This window comes from Acinonyx jubatus, chromosome F2, assembly GCF_027475565.1.
Source record: "Acinonyx jubatus isolate Ajub_Pintada_27869175 chromosome F2, VMU_Ajub_asm_v1.0, whole genome shotgun sequence".
NCBI lineage: Eukaryota > Metazoa > Chordata > Mammalia > Carnivora > Felidae > Acinonyx > Acinonyx jubatus.
In genome coordinates, this window is record NC_069394.1 from 61,544,004 (window position 1) to 61,551,111 (window position 7,108).

Sequence of the window (7,108 nt, forward strand, 5' to 3'; positions counted from 1 at the left end):
AACATTTATGCTGCCCTTCCAACTTTCAAAACTGAGTTAACTCTGATTACCTAGAAGACTCCTCTCAATAATCAACCAAAAGCATGTTGACGTGCTGATAACTATTCACCCTTGAACGCCAGAATCATTCATAGCCCAGGTATTTAGCTCTAGAAATACACCTGTCCTCTCTCAGATGCAAAAGTTGGTTAAATCTAGTTAATGTATCCATTGGGACATGGTATATAATGAAAGTTAGGGGTAAAAAAAGAGTATGTGTACGAGCTTCCTAGGGCCGCTACAACAAATTACCACAAACTGGGGGAGGGAGGAGTGCTTAAAACAGTTTATTCTCTCAGAGCTTTGGAGGCCAGAAGTATGAAATCAAGGGGTCAGCAGGGCTGTGCTCCCTCGGCCATCTCCAGGGGAAAATCCTCCCTGTTTTTTCTGGCTTCTGGTGGCTCCAGGTGTTCTTTGGCTTGTGGCCCCATCATTCCAGTCTCTGCCTCTGTTGTCACATGGCCTTCTGTCCTGTGTCTTCTCGTTTGTGTCTTATAAGAAACTTGTCACTGGATGTAGGGACCACCTGGGCAATCAATTAATTATATCTGCAAGGGCCATTTTCCTAAATAAGGTCACATTCACAGGTTCCAGGTAGATAGATCTTTTGAGGATCTATCTCCCAAGATATCAACCTAAGACAGTGTGTGTGTATTTACACAAAATTACAGTGACAAGGCTATGCTCACAATAAGCAAAACATTTTCTCAAAGTGTAAAATAAGTTTAGCATATTTTTACTTGGATCAATAGTCTCCCTACAACTTCTGCCTTTTGAATTTAAAACTCCATCATCTCTATCTGTAAACTACATCAATTGTTTACAATAAAGACCAGGTATCAGAAAACCTGGTGGCTGGAGAGAACTTCAGAGAGAAAGTAGCAGGCTTACTTCTGGATATGTAGGATGTATGACACAAAGCAGAAGAGGTGCAGCTTTAGAAGGTACACACTTCCACAATTCTTCTAAGTAGCTCTCCAGTGTTTCATGGTTTCATCGGGAAAAGGCAAAAACAGAAGATCATGGAACACAAAGGAACCTCTAAGAGAAAAAAGAAAGACCTTGAAAGACATTTTGTTAAAATCTCTTTATTTTAGAAATTAGGAAACTAAGATCCCAAAGACTTTCATCTTTGGTTGCTTGCTGTCCCATGTCTTAACTGACGCAAGATTAGAAACTCAATTAGAAGCTCATCATTCTTGACCAATGTTCATTCTCTACATGTTACATGATGTCTAACCTACTCTCTTCCTACTATAAAGTAAACCCATTCTTCTGATCTTCTTTTAGTTGAAAGAGAGAGGAGGCCCCCATCCATAAGATGTATTCTCTTCTTACACTCTGTATAGTCAGGTCAGGCTACCATAACAAAATACCCTAGACCTTATGTCTTAAACAACAGAAACCTATTTTCTTGCAGTTCTGGAAGGTAGAGGTGTGAGATCAGGATATCATCATGGTTGGGTTTTTGTGAGAGTGCTCTTCCTGGCTCACAGGTGACCGCCAACTCACTGGGACCTCACATGCCTTTCCTTCGTGTTTGTGCAGAGAGAGAGAGAGAGAAAGAGAGAGATAAGGCCACTAATCCTATCAAATTAGGACCCCACCTTATCAACTCATTTGCCCTTAATTACTTCCAAATACAATCACATTGGGGGTTAGGTCCTCAGTGTATGAATTTTGAGAGGACGATTCAGTCCATAGCACAGATCCTATCACCTTATGTCAATAAAAAGTATTATACTTGCAAAAAAATTTTTCTATAACTTTGTGATTTGCTCCATTTAACAAATTGAGAAACTGAGGCTCAGAGAAGTCAATCAGTTGGCCCAAGTTCATACAGTGAATAAGATGCAATCCAGAACACAGCACGTCTTTTATCTGGATTCTGGAGCTCTTTCCCAGTGTTCAGGATGACCTTGTGTACTGGTCACCTGTTAGTAGTTGTCCTTATAAAGCATCTACAAGCACTGTGAAAACAAATGGCTTCTAACAAGGCCCTTGGAGAGACCTATGGAAATCTAACATGGTAATTCTTGTACATGACCATCTGACACATTAGTGACTTAAACCCCGTAGAATGGAAACAGTTTAATATGTCATCTGTTCTCATGCGCACCAGGACTATGGCTCGAGAGAGGATTCAGCTGTTCCCACAGTAAGCCACCAACTCCTACAAAAAAAAATTTAAAAAAAAATCGTAAAGGCATAAGTGATTATTCACGGTGACAAAAGCACAAGTATTTCGAACAAGAAAACATTATGTTAAAGAATGTAAGAGGGAAAAAACCACCCTGATACAGATTCATTCACTGAGTTTTTCAATGTAACTTCTAAGATGAAACACACAAGAAACGTTTTATGCCACTATATAGTGTGAAGGTTTTACCAAATATAAACAGCAAAAATACCATCTGTTGATAGTGATACGTATTTCTAGATGATTCGGGGTATAAACATAGAAACGTAACATGTAAGATATTTTTAGTTAAAGTTAAAAAAAGCTTTTCCCACTTATGTTTGCTAGTAAAAATTATTAATTTTTATAGGTGTGATGACACCGTTGTTACAGAAGAATTACTGTAGAGATTCAAATGGAAGTAAATCTTGAGAAATGGAATGGGATAGGTTTTAGGTCTGTAATGAACTTTCAAATTAAAAAATGAAGCAAATAATGTATTAAATCTCATTTATGTATATGGTAGCTCATTACACTATTCTTTGAACTTTTATCTCTGATTTTATGTTTTGAGAGATTGCCTAAAAATTTACATTAAGAACAAAAAGAATGAAGTTACCAAAATCTTAGAAGCAGAATATAAATAGTGTATTATTTAATAGAATAGGACTACGCGGTATTACATGAATGGCTCACATAAGACGAACCCAAGAGAAAAGATGCACACACACACACACACACATACCTGTTCAGAGAAACATACACATTTTTCCAATGTCTGTTACTAGGAGGACACATTGATCGGTAGATTTGAAGCAACCATAACTATTTTTAGAATTAAAGAAAATAATAATTTCATTTTGAGTAGGCTAGGCCTGTTTGATTTTTTTGACATACAAAAAAAAAACTGTACACAATTAATGTATACACTTGATGATTTGGGAGGTGAGGGTACACCCATGAAACCATGACCACCATCTGTTCCATAGGCCTTTCCACCATCTCCCAAACTTTCCTCCCACCCTCTTATTTATTGTTGTTATTTTTTGTGATAAGGACCCAACCTAAGACATACCCTCTTGGTAAATCTTTAAGTACACAATACAATATCATCAACACCAGGCACAATGCTATCCAGTGGACAGTTTGACCTTGATAGCCAGAATTCTTCATTTTCTGATCCAAAACAAATACAAAGACACACCTTCAGGAGAACTGAATCCACACGCACCTACTATTAAAAGCAGAGTTTGTGTGGAAAGCACTCATGAGCACACACACATTCTCTCTAAGCTTCGATTTGAAAGACTTTTTGAAAGGTTAGAAACCTTCCCCCCAAGGGTATTCAAAAGGCCAGAAGTAGCTTTTTGTCACTTGCTCTGAATTTTTTCCCCCAAGACGAAATACAGGAAGCCAACTCAGAGTAGCTAGTACATTCAGTCATTTTAAGGGCTCCATACGTCCCCCTCTTCTCTCCCTCTCAGACTCCCTTCTTGCCCCTCCCCAGAAGTACAGCAGCCAGATAGCAGACAGAGAGCACCTTGAGTGCAAGTGGAGCCTCCGGCCTACCTGAGGGGCTTTCATTCAAATAAAGCTTCCCATTTTGCCTCTCTCATGAATGGTGTATGTGTGAGAGCAGGAGGTAAATACGCCAGGAAGACAAATCTGGTCACACGCTCAGAGTCTCCTCACTCCCGTCTTTGGAGAACACCATCTTGCCTCTGGAAGCCATTAGTCCCCCTCACCTCCCAGTTTGCAGCTACCATAGTAAATTCATTATTTTATTTGACAAATAACTCTGCGTTTGACCTCACATGATTAGAGAATGTGGGAACGCGTGGGGTTAGGAAAGATGCTAAGCCAAGTTACAGGAAAGAAGACGAAACCTCACCTCATAGGAGGAAGACAAATGAAGTGTGCATAAGTGCAAAACACATCTGTGAGCTCTCGCACAACTTAGCCCTGGGAGTTTACAGGAGCAAATGCCACACCTCAAATACTGAGTGGCTGGAGACAAAGAAGCTGTGTGATCGGTTGACGGTCTCACAATTTTAGGAAAAGCTGAGATTGTAGATATAATATTTTCCTATTAACAAAGAAATAATTGTTTCTTTAAAAAATGTTCACCTCTAACCCCATCCCTGGGAAATGGTACGCTATTAGCACCTTGATCCACAGACTTCCAGATGCTTAGAGAGGTTTTCCCTGCGAAATCTAGCTTAAAAAATGACCCAATCCATCACTATCGGCCCCACTGTGAACACTTTGGTAGCAAAGGTCAGAAAATCCACATCAGACTGGTTGACGCAAGGAGGGATATTAATCCAGAGGCTCAAATGAGGTCTCTCTCAGGTCTGCCGTCCTGCACAATGGCTTCATTTGCAGATGCCCTGTGATGAAAAGAGGGCCACAGCAGTAAAAGGCTATCTTCTCCCAGATTTAAATCCCTGAGGTCATAAGCTCCCCTCCCTACCAGTTGCTTTTACAAAAGACCAAGTAATGGCTCCAGTTGCATTGTGTGGTCATCCATGAACCGACTACTTTGGTCGGGGGAACACAATGAACTCAGGAATGCTAAATGCCCGGGAAATAGAGAAATGAGGAAGAATGCCTTTTTTCTGTCTCTACGAGTGACCAATCAAGCAGTGTTGCTTATGCTATAGTGTTGCAGACTATATGAAGACTTCTTTAAATTTCTACTCACAGCCTCCTGAATGTACCAGGCCATACTCACAATGGTCATTTCATCTTCCCAACTAGTGACCAAATTTTGTTACTGACAAGCATCTCGCCTGGTTCCTTCTGCCCTCAGGTCAATGGTTCTCCTGGGTGGCTCCCAAGTCCCTTGGGATATAGACACCTGGCGTCTATATTCCAGCTGACTTTCAAATGAGAGTGTCCCACTCTGTCACCCATCTCTCTCTTTCTCTATCCCTGACTCTGTCTTGCTCTGTGGCTCTCTCTGCTTAAAACATCTAAACTCTTCCTCTTTAGCACTGTGCAATGTTGTGTCTGTTCAGAGGGCCTTTTGAAAGACAGCATTTGGTTGACTTTCAGATCATTGTTTTATGTATATTGTGGAAGACAAGACACTAAAGAGAGATTTGGCTCCACCTGGAATATACGTAATTACATAAGAGAGCACAGACGTGATGGGTCAGATGGTACTGGGGGTTGGTGGGTAAGACTGGAACCCCACTCTATCATGTTGCTGCCTCCTAGGGACGCTAACTGCGTCTTCATGGAGTAAAAGAGTTCTGGGGTAAATTATGAGTGGACCGGTTTCTAAAGCAATGCCTGAAGGCCTACATGTCATAATGGCCACTGTGACGGCAGGACTACCTCTGTCTCTATGGAGAGAAAGACAGAGTCCTCAAGGAAGACAGGGAAGAACACAGAGTCAGTCTGCTTTGGTCTGAATCCACAACTCTGCGACCGGCTACCTATGTAACCTTGAACACACCTTGAATAAGAAAACCTTAAATAAATACAACCTTGACTTCTCTGTGCTTCATTTTTCTTGTATATAAAAAAGGAGATATATTAAGAGGTGCCTGGGTAGTGGAGTCGGGTTAAGTGTCTGACTTCAGCTCAGCTCATGATCTCACAGTTTGTGAGTTGAGTTCAAGGCCCGCACGGGGCTCTGTGCCGATGGTGCAGAGCCTGCTTGGGATTATGTCTTTCCCTCTTTCTGCCCCTCCCCAGCTTGTTTGTTCTCTCTCTCTCTCTCTCTCTCTCTCTCTCTCTCAATAAATAAATAAATAAATAAATAAACAAACAAACAAACTTAAAAGGAGAGAGAGATTAAAGCTACCTACCTCCAAGTGCCTGGATGGCTCAGTCAGTTAAGCATCCAACTCTTGACTTCTGCTCAGGTCATGATCTCACAGGTTTGTGAGATTGAGCCCTGCATGGGACTCCATGCTGAGAATGCAGAACCTACTTGGGATTCTCTCTGAGAATCCCTTCACCTGCATGCTCGTTCTCTCTCTCTCCCTCTCAAAATAAACAAACAAACAAACAAACTTAAAAAACCTCTACCTACCTCAGGGGATAATTCTGAGGATTAAATAGAACAACACACATGAAGGGCTTGCCACAATGTCTGGTACATAAGACCTCCATCAATGTTAACTGATATAAATAGTATCACTACCATTCCCACTACTAGAAACTACATGGTGGTTTAGGAACACGGATTTTGGAGCCAGACTACAAGTTCAAACCCAATTCCATATCTTACTGTGTTATCTTGGGCAAGTTACTTAGACTCCACAAGATTTAGTTTACTTACCCATAGAATAAGAACTGTAGCATACCTGCCTAACGGGCAGAAATAAAGATTCAGTTAAATAAATAGATCACTTGGCTCTCAGATGTTGTCTATCATTTTATGAATACAGTGTGACGTTTGAAGTTTTCTGATAAGCCCTCTCCACCTCAGTACCTCCACAAAGAAACAAATATCCACAATTGCCGTTTGTGTCCCAGGTATTTGGAATCTTAGAGTTGGAAAAGTACTCCTTCAGTTTAAAGGCCGTATTTGCCAGTAAATGTAAATGCCCTGAGGTGGCTGGGGAGGAGGTGTATCCAGCCAATAGCTCAGCATTTTTGGTAGTTGAGCAAATGCTTCCCAAGGTGACAATTTTAGAAAGAATGAGTGAAGGTAAGAACACTGGACAGAGGAGCCGTGAGTGATGTTAACGACACCTAGGGGAGCCCGGGAGAGGGAGAATGGCCCCAGAAGTGTAGACGAGTGCTCTCAAAAATGTTATTGACCTTCTCAATTTGGTCAAGGATTCATGTTAGACAGTCCCATTAGGCTCAGGGCCCAGCACGGGCTACAGAGCCCAGATTATTCTCTAGGTTCTGAGCCACAGCACCTCTACA

The 7,108-nt window shown here is 41.2% G+C and overlaps 1 long non-coding RNA gene across 4 annotated transcripts; it reads right to left on the reverse strand.

Moving 5' to 3' along the window:
* Positions 1-313: 313 nt before the first annotated feature.
* Positions 314-6,338, reverse strand: LOC113600746 (uncharacterized). Of its 4 annotated transcripts, XR_008292533.1 has the most exons (7): positions 6,037-6,338; positions 4,385-4,608; positions 4,110-4,279; positions 2,964-3,043; positions 2,159-2,212; positions 931-1,080; positions 314-565 (listed from the first exon to the last, which is right to left on the reverse strand). It is a non-coding gene; the product is annotated as an uncharacterized LOC113600746 (long non-coding RNA). The 4 variants fall into 4 exon arrangements; XR_008292534.1 differs by lacking the exon at positions 6,037-6,338 and having other exon boundaries at positions 4,385-5,928; XR_008292535.1 differs by lacking the exons at positions 2,964-3,043; positions 6,037-6,338 and having other exon boundaries at positions 4,385-5,928.
* Positions 6,339-7,108: the final 770 nt, after the last annotated feature.